This window comes from Lepidochelys kempii, chromosome 7, assembly GCF_965140265.1.
Source record: "Lepidochelys kempii isolate rLepKem1 chromosome 7, rLepKem1.hap2, whole genome shotgun sequence".
NCBI lineage: Eukaryota > Metazoa > Chordata > Testudines > Cheloniidae > Lepidochelys > Lepidochelys kempii.
In genome coordinates, this window is record NC_133262.1 from 9,707,903 (window position 1) to 9,722,242 (window position 14,340).

Here is a 14,340-nt window from a genome sequence, read left to right on the forward strand (position 1 = left end):
GCCCGAAGAAGATGGTCTTAGAGTACTGTAACCGAAAATGCGTGTGGCCAGAAATATGAAGGGACACTGTGTCATCTGAGAGTGGAGGAGCAGTAATGGATCCAATGGGACCCTGAGACTGTGGGCACGCATCTTCAGTAGATGGTGAGAATGCAATCCTGCCAACAGGCTTCAGTGCCAATGATTCTGTGTTGAACTGCAGTTAGTTTGCTTTCATCGAGATACTTGCCTCATTCAGACACTGGGGGGGGGGTCAAATCTATAACTGGTGTAAATTAGTGTCGCTCCACAGGATTCAATAAACCTTTGCCAATTTACACCAGCTGCAGACTTGGCTTTGGGAGAGTGAAGAGACTGTGGAATCTGAGATGGAGGAAAAAGAAAATGAGAACTGAGCATCATCTGGAAAACGATCACCTGACAGACCCTTCTAGCAGGAAGGGTGGCCAGCCATTTTACCTAGATACTTTCACCCTTATGGGGTAATGGAAACACCACGGTGGAATCCATATAGTAGATTCTTCTCATAGATGGAGTGCTGAGGGTTTTTTTTTCCCCAATGTTTGTGTCACTGATATTTGTTTCCTGAGACGACTTTTGTCTGTATCTACAGGAACTTGCATAACAATTATGGTTAAGAGCTTCTGCTGTTGTACATCAGCGCAGCTTCATTGATATCTGGGCCCCAGTGGCATCAATAGTGCTATGTTGATTTACACCGGCTGAGAATCTGGTCCTAAAGCTCAAGCTTTGTTTTACTAAAGCATACTTGAGCTGTAAAATGAAGTAGAGACTAAGGAGATGATGACAGAAGGGGATAGCCTGTTCTGTAGTACCCTGTTCACCAAGATTATAAATGATATGGAAATGCAGTTGATGTTTTGCCTTTAAAATATTAGTTAAATCATTCTGTCAACACATATTTTTAATACATATTCTTCCTGTCAGATTTCACACTTAATCTTGGAGTCTGTAGACAGCTCGAGCAATGCTTTCTGTGGATGCTTCTGCATCAGTGTCTCCTTTTCTGTTATGTGCCGCTTGCATCCTTTTAACCACAAGACGCTTGATAAATGATAGTGTCAAGCTTAGAACATTCATAATCAGGATTCTGATTTGAGACCAAGGAAACTACAGGCCAGGTGGTGCAGCACAAAAATCAAATGTTACAGTTTGTCATGCAAAACTCTGGTCCACTCTGCTAGAAATGGACTTTCCGGCACATTTGGTTGACCATCTCTCTGATAACAAAAAAGCACCAGCCAAAACAAGAGATGTCACAAAAGAAGTAAGAAAAGGCTGCATTCCCATTCTGCAGCTGTTCAAGCTTTCAAAGATGGGCATTGCCTTGCAAAGCTACAGTGGTGGATTTAATTCTGGAAGAAGCACATTTCAGGTGCTGTTAATCCTGTCATTATCTCTGGGTCTGAAGAATTACTTTAAGTTAATAAGAGTCACTGAAACTATTCAGTTTGGAGAACAGGATCATGAACATACAATAGTGATGGTGCTTGGGTATCAACATATTCAAAGAACTATGTTCTTGGGAAACACATGACAGATCAAGCAAGAAAAGGTGGTCTGTCTCCTAGAGTCTGTGATGGTTAGTACAGAGGGGAGATGTGTCTGCTGTCTGAAAAAGACAAGACCCTGGCTATATTTATGGGAGGGAATTGAAAGGTGAAAGATACATCAAACAAAAATAAGCATAGCTTTGGTTGAAGTCTTCGGTCTCACTTTGTATTTGTCAGTTTAATGGACTGCAGAATTTGGCTTACTATATGTACTGTATATTCTCTACCAGATGGTTCTGAGATCCTAGTTTAAAGAGTTGATATGACTCTCCCATAAATGAAAGTCCCTATGTTTCTCTATGCTCATTAGTAATCTTAATATAAATATTCTGGGCTCGATTCACTACTACAATGCCCCATTGTAACTCCATGTTGGTGTAACTCCACTGAAACGTGATCGTGATACTTCAAGTTCCTTCAAAAGCTATTTTTGCACTTACATGTACAAGTAGAGGGGCTGTTAATCCAGTTTTACATCAGGGTAACTCTTGGAGCTACACCACTGTGAACCAATGGTAAATCAAGCCCTCTATTGTTAAAGGCAGGTGAGGAAATAGCACATAGTAGCTATTTGAAGGAAATTGGAGCATCAAATACGTTGCAAAAGCACCAAATTTAGAGTGCTGTTCCCAGTTATCAAAAGAGTAAATGATGCACTATTCAAGGCAGGTTTGTTTGTTAAACTCTGTAGACTGAAGAAAAAAATGTTTACACAGCATATATGCTGATTTAGCAAAATAGGTTTTCATGTATATTTCACTTCACGCTAGAAAAGAACATTTCTGAATGTTCATAAAATACTGTATTTAACTGTGTGTGATTATTTTTTGTCAAGCTGTGACTGGAATGTAGATGGGATTTCAAAGTAAAATCAAGCAAAATTGTGATATTTATCCTGGGTCTGATTCCACCATCTTTACAATGGTTGAAATTCACTCCTGTGCAAATCACCAGTATGAGACCTATGTACTGCTAAATCCTATGTACATTTACCAGATAAATCCAATTTAAACCTTCAAAAATGGAGCCTAAGTGAGATGTAAGTGGTACACAGGACTAGGGCTTGCTCTCTGCACAAGGATCTATTTCACCCTGTATGAGCAGCCCCACTGAAATTAATGGGACTACTTGCATAGTCATGTCATACTCAGTGTGAATAAGGACTGTAGAATTGGGCCCAGAATAAAAAACGTAGCATGATTGATTTTGGTTCTTTGCTTTGATAAGAAGGGAAGACAATATTTTCCCTAAAAAAGTTTGTTTTTTGGAAGTACACATTGATTATCCAGTAATCTTGTCGGAACAGGGCAATAAATTCAGAACTAGACTATTTTGGAAGTGTAGATTTAGACTGAAATGCATTTTATGGGTGCACAACACCAGGAGCCTGTTGTTGCTTTACAGACCTTTGATTCGATAGGTTATTGATTTTTGGCTCCAGGGTATAAAGTTCATGTTAAAAAAATATCATGCTCACACTGAATAAAATATGGTCCAAAGCTTTAAAAATAGTAGGGGGCCATTGCTTGTAGCTGTGGTACTTCAAATGGAGTGGGGAAATATGCCTTATTGCCTTAGACCTCTGAAAGCAGTTATGTGTATTAAATACTGGAATAACTTGATATTTTAAAAGCCTATATGCTCATCCAAGTAAAATGGGTTTAGAAGGCTTCTGGGAGTTTCATTATTTTATGACCAAATCAATACCCAGATTTATGCCTTTTGGACACAGAAACTTGAATTTAATTGAGAAAATGGATCTAATGAGGATGGACATATTTTGTACAGCAATACATTTTTGAAAAAATTTACCATTTGAAAAATAAACCATTTAGTTTTGATAGTCAAATGGATATTACTTTGGAAAAGAATGACCAATGTTAGAGAAAAAGAAAGACAGGGCTATAGGTCCTGATGGGAGTCTGAGATCCAAGAGAATTGTTGCTGCATTATTTTTATTCCTGAATCAAAGTTCCATTAATTATATAGAAGAGCATGTTATATTTCAGTGTATACAGCTCAGTCAATGGCATTAGTCTGAGTGTTACAACTAGTAAGCACAGAAAGAAATGCTGATTCAAATACAGCTTAAGTTTCTCTTACTTGCATGTACTATGAGGAATAGGAGGTATTGTGAGTTTGTTACAGTCTTTTTACAATGGGCAATTGGTTATGTTGGTACAAAACAGACTCACAGGGCAACTATAAGAATTCATTTGAATAGATTTTACACCCTCTGTGGAATAAAAAAAAATTAACTCCCAGTTCAGCAAAGCAATTAGGCATGTGCTTAAGTTTATGCATGTGCTCAAGTCCCATGCTAAGCCTATAGGCAGAAACTCTTCATAATACATATGTCCTGTTCTTCTCCAGGCTCAATTTTAGCATATTGAAAGGCAGAGGAGAGCTGGGAGGAAAAGCTAACAAGTGTAGAAATATAGATGGAGGGAAGGTATTTACAGTTAATTTCTTTCAAAAAATATTACTCCACTGGGGACATACACTTTTGCAGAAAGAAAATGGACTTCAAGAAGGCAGACTTTAGCAAATTCAGAGAATCCGTAGGTAAGAGGCCATGGGAAGCAAGTCTAAGGGAAAAAAGTTAAGGAGAGCTGGCAGTTTTTAAAGAGACATTATTAAGGGCACAAGATCAGACTATCCCAATGCACAGGAAAGATCGGAAGTACAGTAAAAGACCACCCTGGCTTCACCAGGAGATCTTCAGTGACCTGAAACTCCAAAAAGAGCCTTGTAAAAAGTGAAAACTAGTTAAAATTATGAAGGATGGATATAAAAAAAGCAACACAAGTGTGTAGGGACAAAATTAGAAAGGCCAAAGCCCAAAATGTCCCAAATAGCTAGGGACAGAAAGAACAACAAGACGACATTTTACAAATACATTAGAAGCAAAAGGAAGACTGGGGGCATGGTAGGCCTGTTACTCAATGAGAAGGGAAAGACAATAACAGAAAATGCAGCAATGGCCAAAGTGTTAAATACCCTTTTTGTTTCAGTTTTCCCCAAAAAGGTTAGCAGTGATCAGAAAACTAACAGAATGTAAATGGGGCAGGACGTGAGGCTAAAATAGCGAAAGGATAAGTTAAGAATTACTTAGACAAGTTAGCAAAAAGAAAAGGAGTACTTGTGGCACCTTAGAGACTAACAAATTTATCTGAGCATGAGCTTTCGTGAGCTACAGCTCACTTCATCGGATGCTCAAATAAATTTGTTAGTCTCTAAGGTGCCACAAGTACTCCTTTTCTTTTTGCGAATACAGACTAACATGGCTGCTACTCTGAAATTAGACAAGTTAGATGTCTTCAAGTTGGCAGGGGCTTCCGAAATACATCCTGGAATACTTAAGGATCTGTCTGAAGGGAATCTCTGAGCCACTAGCAATTATCTTTGAAAACTTGTGGAGGGCAGGAGAAATCCTATAGGACTGGAAAAGGGCAAATATAGTACCTATCTATAAAAAGAGGAATAAGGACAACCGGAAGGGGGAGGGTGAGAGGAGGGGGACAATCAGCTTAACGTGCATTAAGATAATGAATCAACAATCAATTTGTAAGCATTTAGCTAATATAGTAACAAGTCACATGGATTTGTCAAATCAAATCATGTCAAACCAACCTAATATCCTTCTTTGATAGGGTAACAACCATTGTGGATAGGGAGAAAGCAGTAGAGTGATATAGCTCAACTTTAGTCAGGCTTTTGATATGGTCTCACATGACATTCTCATAAACAAACTAGGGAAATATAGCCTAGATGAACCTATAGTACTATAAGACGGGTGCACAACTGGTTGGAAAACTGTACTCAGAGGGTAGTTTTGAATGGTTCACACTCAAGCATATTGGGTGGAGGTCCCACAGAGATCTGTTCTGGGTCTGTTCTGTTAGATATCTTCATAAATTATTTGGATAATGGCATAGAGAATACAGACAAAATTTATGGACAATACTAAGCTGGGAGGGGTTGCAAGCACTTTGGAGGACAGAATTAGAATTCAAAACAATCTTGACAAACTAGAGAAAAGGTCTGAAATAAATAGGATGAAATCCAATAGGGATAAATGCCATGTATTACACTTAGGATGGAATAATCAACTGTACAAATACAAAATGGGAAATAACTACCTAAGAAGGAGTACTGGAAAAAAAGGGATATGGATATTATAGTGGATCACAAATTAAATATGAATCGACAATGTAATGCTGTTGCAAAAAAAGTGAACATTGTTTTGGGATATATTAGCAGGAGTAAGCAAGACATGAGAAGTAATTATTCCACTCCGCTCAGCACTAATAAGTAAGGCTAAGATTTAGTCATGGGTATTTTCAGTAAAAGTCAAGGATAGGTTATGGGCAATAAACAAAAATTCATGGCCCATGACCTGCCCATGACTTTTACTATAAATATCCCTGACTAAATCTTAGCTGCTCCGGGCGTTCCAGGGTGCCACTGCTCTGGAGGGCCCTCGGGGCTGACGGCCGGCCCCTGCTCCAGAGGCAGGAGCTGACTGCCCCAGCCTCCTCCCGCTCAAAGGCTCCCGGGGGCCGCTGCTCTGACGGCCTCTTGGGCAGCTCCCAGGACTGCTGCTGCTCTCAGACCGTCGCTCCAGGGCCACCCTCGAGACCACTGCTTCTCTGGCAGCCCCCTGGACCAGCCAGCCGGGGCCACCCGACCAGTAGCTGGTGCGGCTGGCCCTGAGGCTGGTCCAGCAGTAGCTGACCCAGGGCCACCCCAGCAGCTGTGGATGTCACGGGAGGCAGCGTCTGTAGCTGTGGAAGTCATGGAGGTCCTGGAAAGTCACGGTATCCGTGACTTCTGTGATCTCTTTGACAGACTCGCAGCCTTACTGAGAAGGCCTCAGCAGGAGTATTGTGTCCCGTTCTGGGCACCACACTTCAGGAAAGACGTGGACAAATTGGAGAAAGTCCAGGGAAGAGCAAAAAATATGATTAAAGGTCTGGAAAACATGACCTCTGAGGAAAGATTTTAAAAAATTGGGTTTGTTTAATCTGGAGAAGACTGAGTGGGGACATGATAGTCTTCAAGAATGTAAAAAGTGGTTAAAAAGAGGAGTGTAATAAATTGTTCTCCTTAGCCGTGGAAGACAGGACAAGAAGCAATGGGCTTAAATTGCAGCAAGGGAGATTTAGGTTAGACGCTAGGAAAAACTTCCCAGTTGTAAGGGTAGTTAAGCACTGGAGCAAATTACCTAGGAAATTTGTGCCCGGGTGGCGGGTCACATAGGCTGGAGGAAGCTGCGCCTCCCCAAACAGCCAGGCGTGCCCCCGCCCCCTGCTTACCACCCCTTCCTGCATGTGGCTCCAGTCCTCCAGCCCCCAGTGCTTGGGCTGTGTCTCTCCCGCCCTCTGGGGCTGGGGGCCGCCTTCCCAGAGCTCCAGGGCTGGGGGGGCTGGGGCCATGCACCACCCACCTTCCCAGCGCTCTGGGGCTGTGCGCCCTCCTGGCACTCCTTTGGGGCTGGGGGACTAGCCTGGGGTGGGACTGGGTCGGGGGGAGGGGGGCGCTCTGGGCTCTGGCCGGGGTGGTGGTGGAAAGGGCAGGGCCTCAGGCAGAAGGGGCAGGGCTGGGGACTAGCCTCCCCCAGCCGGCGATTTACTCGCTGCCGATGAGTTTGTGGAATTTCTGTCATTTGGAAGTTTTTAAGAACAAGTTAGACAAATACCTTTGAGGGATGGTCTAGATAATATTTAGTCCTGCCTCAGTGCAGGGGACTGGACTAGATGACCTATTGAGATCCCTTCCAGCCCTATGCTTCTATGATTTAGTGAGAATTCTTCAGGTATAGGGTTGTCAAGAAATTATCATTTACTAAGATTATCGTATAGAGAGACAACATTATGATGGTATTTTACCCACTGAAATCAATGGGAGTTGTGTGTGAGGAAAAAAGGTAGGAGTTGTCCCTTTAACTACTGCAGATGATAACCATAAACAATAGTGATAGTCAATGATTTTTTATCTGTAGTTACACAGTGACAATAAACAATATCTGTGTCTGCATTGTTCTCTACCCACAGTCAATAGATTTTTATTTTCTCCTATTACCTTGAGCAGGAAACTTCTGTAAATAAAATCTCATATACCCTCCTTATTAAATGTAATTTAAATGAGAAATTTAGAAACACGTGATACCTTCTGTTACAGGAGGTAGGAAGGATGAGCCCAGGGTTAAGGCACTGGGCTGGGAATCAAGAGATGTGGGTTTGCCACAGCCTTCCTGGGTAAGTCACTTGATTTCTCTGTGCTTCAGTCCCCCTCTGTATAATAATACTGCCCTTCTTCAGAGGGCGTTGGGAGAGTAAATTCAACAATGTGTGTGAGGGGCTCAGAATGTTTTGTTGATGGGGCCATATAAGTTCCAGACATATAGACTGCATAAGCCACTGAGCCAATGGTCTTGCCCAGCTGTAACTGAAAACCAAATGTAGTCCATGGAATATAGAGAGACACTTCATAAATAGGAGTCACATATTTCTCACTCACTATGAACTCTCTTGCACCCCAGTCAATTATTTCCCTTACAATGTGTGCCTGGAATGCTAATGAGCATTAATGGAATTTATGTATGTGCATAAAGACCCTATAATATTGGACAGAATGTGCTCCACCCCATATTAGCCCTGTGCTTGCATTCACTGTACGCTTGCATCTCCCGCTGAAGTTACTGGAAGCTTTAGATGCATGGGGAGTGCACAGTCCTCCCATAACAATAACATACAGTGCACAGGCTGCAGCGTGTAAAAATGGGGAGCGCATCATGCCTGCTCTTGGGTTCATGCTTGGGGAAGCGTTGTGCAGGTTAAGCTGGCCATAGAGACAGTCCCAAATGTTCAGCTGCAGATACTTCGGTAAATAGCGGTCAATAAAAATAAATCTTGGGAATGAATAACTTCAGGCTGTGCGCTTTGTATCCATTGTCGCTTATCTGGGATGACAGAAATTCTGGAGCAAGTCCTGCTTGTTTTATTCACATAAGTGGAGTCCTATTGAAGTTAATGGGATGACCCTTAGGTAAATTGAGCAGAGTTTCTGCATAATTTTGGCTGAAATATTTTTATAGGAACGGACCACTTTGTTCATCTAGTCTGATCTCCTGCTTAACACAGGCTGCAGAACCGCACCCAGTGATCCTTGCATCAAGCTTCACATCTACTCCTGACTAATACCAGAAGTGTAGGGTGCTTTACTGGGGAGTTAGTTGTATTTGATAAATAGATTGTTTTCTGTCAAATTATTGGTGCTTTTGTCCCACGAATCTTTGTAGTGTCTCGCTGTTCCTAATATTTCTTAGGATTCTGCTGCTTATAAGCAATGGATATGATACAAATTGGTGGCTAATCTCTAAGAAAATTGCCAAATGTCCATAAAACAATTTGAAGTGCTGAAAATGGGAGCATTTTTGCATGTTGTTGTGACTTCAGAACTGGTCTTATTTTTCTGGAATGCTTGCTCTCAAATGTGCAGAGGAGGACAGACCAAAGTAGAGCCTAGATGTGGACCTTCACACCTCCTATGCATTGCAGAGTTTTGCTCTACAGGCACTCCATCCCTGGAAACATAGAGGAATGTTGTAGGAGGGAGCAGGAATGTAGCCAGTAGATCTGCAATAACCCTCACATTAACATTTGTACACAGGACCTTTAGTTCAAAAGCCCAGGCTAAAGGAGCAATTCCATTAGGTGACAGTAGTAGCAAGCTGTTACCTTCTATTTTTGACTCTCCATTAGAAGGAAACGTGGCACACACTTCATAAGCTTGTTACCAGTACAGCCAACTCCGTGCATTCTCAAATCATGAGTCAAGCCCCTCCAGAAATCCTGGGATTAATTTAAAAATCCTGAGATTTTAAATAATAGTAAATTTGGAGTTCTGGGTTTGGAGCCTTTAGGGTTTACATTTTTAAGCTTTTCTCTTCAACCTTGAGGGCTGGAAATATATATTCTTTAAAAAAATATGAAAGCTAACATTCTCATGTAATAACATGACTCCACGAGCTGAGGCTTTAGAAAAACACCAAATACCGCAATCATGAGACTTGCCAACACTGCAATGGATGAGCAGAGTGGCCACAAATCAGCATGAGCTCTGCAGAGAACAGCTCTACAAAGTCTATTCATTTGACCTTTCCTCAGAGATGCAATCACTTAGAGCTAAATCCTCCTTCTATCTAGACTGGATTTAAAAAAATAATACTGCACTTTTATGCCAGGGCAGTTTGAGTTAGACTTTTGCCAAGTGAATTTTTGCAAGCATGTTTTTTTCTTTATTTTGTATATGAATGGGATCCACGTAAAATATTTTTTAATTCACTTCAGGCTAGATTAGTTACTGTGGGGGGGAGGGCTGGGGGGAAAGCTATTTTATTCTCCCTGTTGCTAGTTTATTTAATTAGTGTTCTGTTTTTAAAGTGGCAGGCTTAACTTTGCCAAGTCTGGTTCTCTGACTCATGCTAGAATGGTTTTATGGTCCCCCCTGCAAGTAGGGAAGTTTAAAAAAAACTAACTAGCCCCTCAAAGCTTTATTTTTAAGTCCATGGACATATGTAGTCCGTTCCATTAAATGATTACAACTGCCAGATCCTACTGTTTATATACTCCTGTTCTATGAGGACCCTATTCAAAACCCATAGACGTCAATAGGCTTTGGATCAGACTTCTATAGAGGGGGAAAATGTTCACTGAAGCACTTGGCTTGTTCATAAATATGTGCTCTTTTCTTTTTATCAGGGGCTTTTTATAGGAGCTATCTCTACTCATCCCTACTGCTAGAATGCCCTTTCTATAGATCAGAGAGCTGTCAGTAGTAAGTGAGACAAATAAGCAGCCAAACCCTGTTTTTCTTATTCACAACAGTTGTCCTGTTGAACTTAATGGGTTGAGTTCAGATTTATCTCCAAGAGGGATACAAGGTTTAACTCACCTTGTAATTCTCTGCCCTTTTTCTTTCCTCTTCCCCATTCATTACACCCCTGGGAGCAACCTGGGAGACTACTACTCCATCTTTGATACACCTGAAATGAACATTGACCTCCATGGAGGATTGGGCTCTAAGCGTGTACACAAACACACACACACACTCATTTTGCTGTGTGGTTGGCTATGAGTCTTTCAGAAATTTGATATCATATGATGGCAACACTGACAACAACATACAGCCGCCAGGATTGGTTAGCTCCCCTTGTATTTTTATCTGCATTAACTGCTCTTCGCTGGACCCTTCCTGTACCTGCATAAACGTGAGCAGATGACTGAAATTCATGGAACCTGCCCTACTACTGTTCAACATGAAACGGAGTAGAGGGCTTTGCACCTGAAACACACGTGTGCCCCAAGATTTATGCAGAAAGCTTGGGAGATTCATGGAGGCACCAAGTTGTAGCTTGGAGACCCTGGGACTCTATGCTGCCTGCCTTTGCAGATACCTCACAGTTCACAGGACTTCCCCTGCCAGCAGCTGCCCCCCAAGCCTCCTTGTAAAGGAGATTAGGGGTTTCTGCCTGTGCCAAGCGTCTCCCTGTGGAAGTGAACAGTCAGTATAGCCCTCGTAAACAACCCACTGTTTTTTTGGGAAGGGTCATGGAGGAATTATTATTATTTAATCTTTTATATGGTGACTGGAGACCGCAATCTTGATTGAGCTAGGTGCTCTGCAAATAATGAGGAAGGCATGGCCCCTGCCTCAAAGTGTTTGTTAGAAATGGAGACCATGCACCCGTCTTCCTTCCTGTGCATAGGTCCCCAGCCCTAGATAAGGCTCTCTGGAGCACCAAGGAACGGGGAGGATGGTGCCTTTACCCCCACTTTTCCATGCAGTCTGGGCAATCTGTACATGGTGGGTGGGAAAGGAGCGAGCCCCTTCTCTGCTTTGGGATGACATGGCTGTTCTCACTCACTTTTTAATATAATTTTCTCTCATTTTGGTTATATCTGACTGTGGGTGGGTTTTTAAATACAAATGTGTATCAAAACATTAATAGTAATCTTGCATAGCTCCAATACCCCTGATAGGGACCCAGTCCTGTTCTTATCTCTGTCGGTAGTCAAATCTCCCTTTGGCTTTGGACAGAGTGGGTCTTTATTGCTGATTTTCCTATAAACCAGTTACTTGGACATCACGGTGTCAAATGTTACCAAATGCCCTTTTTGTTTGTAATTTAATTGTGGGCACAAAATGCTGGGTTCAGCAACCAAAGGTTTCTAGAGAATGTATCATTAGTAAATTCAATCAGCTTGTCTTCCTGGTACAGATGGCTTCAATTATGATGCCACCAAGGACGCTACATTTAGGAAGGGACCATGAAAGAACTTGGGCCCTTCAAGGCAGGGTGGGTGACTCTAGGCAGGTTGGTGCGTCACCTTTTCTCATCATGTTCTGGGATCAGGAAAGTAGTTTTTCCTAAACAGGCGGGGATGGGCAGTTCCCTTATGAAATTCTCCATCTGAGACCACAAATAAAGCGAGGGTTTGTCCTGCTTCCTGGAACTGTCTTACTGCATGAGCAAATCAGCATTTCTTCAGCTGTAACTTCATTCCTGGCAATATTGTTACATGACGTGTCCTGGCTGCCTGTCTCAGGGAGAATGAGAACATAGTCACCCTCATGTTTTCCATTGTTGAAATACTAGCATAAATCTTTCACTAATGCACTGCTGTCTTTTATTATAACAGTCACTGCAGCATAGAAAAATACGTCAAATCCCTCCTTGTTGGTACAGTCAGTTGTTAGCATAGCTCTGACATGTTGTTTCTTTCCTTAAAATGGCTTTGTACAGGGACAAAAAATGAATTACTAATCCTCTGGCAGCACCTATCCTGTTTTGACAAATCTGAGTCTTAACTGTTGTACATAGGAAGGTTCAAAATAGTGGGTCGAACAAAGTCGTTTTGACAAAATTCAGTCCACTAACAATCTCAGATCACGCTACTGGGGCAAATTCTGCTCTCACTTCTGCCTGTGCTACTCCATTAGCAGCAAAGAGGTTGCACAGGAAGAAGTGAGAGATGTTGCACAGGAAGAGTGAAGGAAGACAGAACTTGGACTGGGGGAAGTAAGCTCTCTTCAACCTGCACTGGTAACTCTGCCTGCCTTGAGACTTCACAGACCTAAATTATAGAACTGGGACCCTGTGACTCTTATCAAATCTATCTTTTGGGTAGGAGCAAGGGGATGTACTTATTGGTCAATGCTTCTCTCACCCCCGCACAGTGCCTTACGCCCAAGGGGCTTTCACAAGGTGGCATATATTAAAGGAGTCCGGAGGTTGTTCTAACTTGCGTCTGGAGCCAAAGCAGTCCCCAGCCTTCCCAGCACTTAGGTAAGCGCAAAGGGCCAGTCCTCAATTGATGTAAATCAGCAGAGCTCCACTGATTTCAGTGAAGTTGTGCCAATTGCCCCCAGTGAGGATCTGGCCCGCTGTGTTTAAATCAGAATTGGATGTCTTTCTAAAAGACATACTCTAGCTGAATCCCGAGTCTTTGGGCTTGATGCATAAACACTGAGTGATATTCTATGGCCTGTGTAATGTAGGTCAGACTAGACCATCATGATGATTCCTTCTGCTCTTAAAATCAGTCACCTTTGCCCATCTTTCCCCCCTGTCCGATCCTGTGCTGAGCAGATCTTGCCCAGATCTGATGGTCAGAGCCACAGTTACTATTAAGCTTTGAGTTCTTAATTTTCTGCTTTCATTAGCATCACTTTCAAAAAATGAGTGTTTACACTGTAAATTAAAAAAAAAACTAAAAAAAAAGAACTAAGTGACTAGGGTGAAGGGCATTTAGGAAGAATTAAATGAACTTTAATACAAACAAATACCAAACAACCCAAAATATGGAACTAACAACTCATTTGCCCATCATCACCTTGACCACTGCACTTGAATCTTGCATCTCTTTCCCTGCCATATCATCTTTTTTTTGTCTTTCTATGTTTTAAGATCCTCCGGATAGGGCCTATGTCTTTTTAGATGTCTGTATGGTACCTAGCAAAGCGTGGGTGCTCCTGTAATATAAATAATTTTTCTTTTGTTTCAAATATTCTTTGTCTCAACTCTTGGCAACATCAGCAACTCAGCCTGTCTCATTGCAATACAAAGTATGGCTGTCACAAAAGCACAAACTGCTTGAACGTGTGTTGCCAAGAACAACCCACAGAGAGAGGAAAATTGCAAATAAAACACACACACACACACACATGTGAAAAAAAGAAGGATGACGGCCAAAGAGGTGCTGAGTTAAAATGTTCCTTTTTCATGTCAGGACAGGGCACATTTGTTTTTAGACCCTTAGCAATAGCTGTGATCACAGCAAAGGCGACCACTCAAACCTTCAGCCTCTTGTTTCTTCCATATTCAAGCTACTTGCCCTCACCTTTCTACACAGCTCAGCCTCCGACTGGATCTCGGCTTGTTACCGTCTCTTTCTTACGTGCTGTGCATGTCGCTCCTCTAGTCTTCTTCTCCCAGTTATGACACCAGCCTTTTTATCATGCTGCCATCAGTGCCTAAAACTGCCTCCCTCACCCCTCTTCACAAGCAATCTCACTCACCTCCTTTAAATCTCTTTAAAACTCACTCCTTCCAGCCAGCTTAGCATGTAAAGACAGGGCCACCCTTGGTGGCCACGCCCCAGGCTGCTGATGTTACCTACCACTGTGCAGAGGTCTGGAGAGGCAGGACGATTGCTCCTTGGCCCCCTGGTCTGAGTTTTTCATCAGCCCTCTGCTTGTC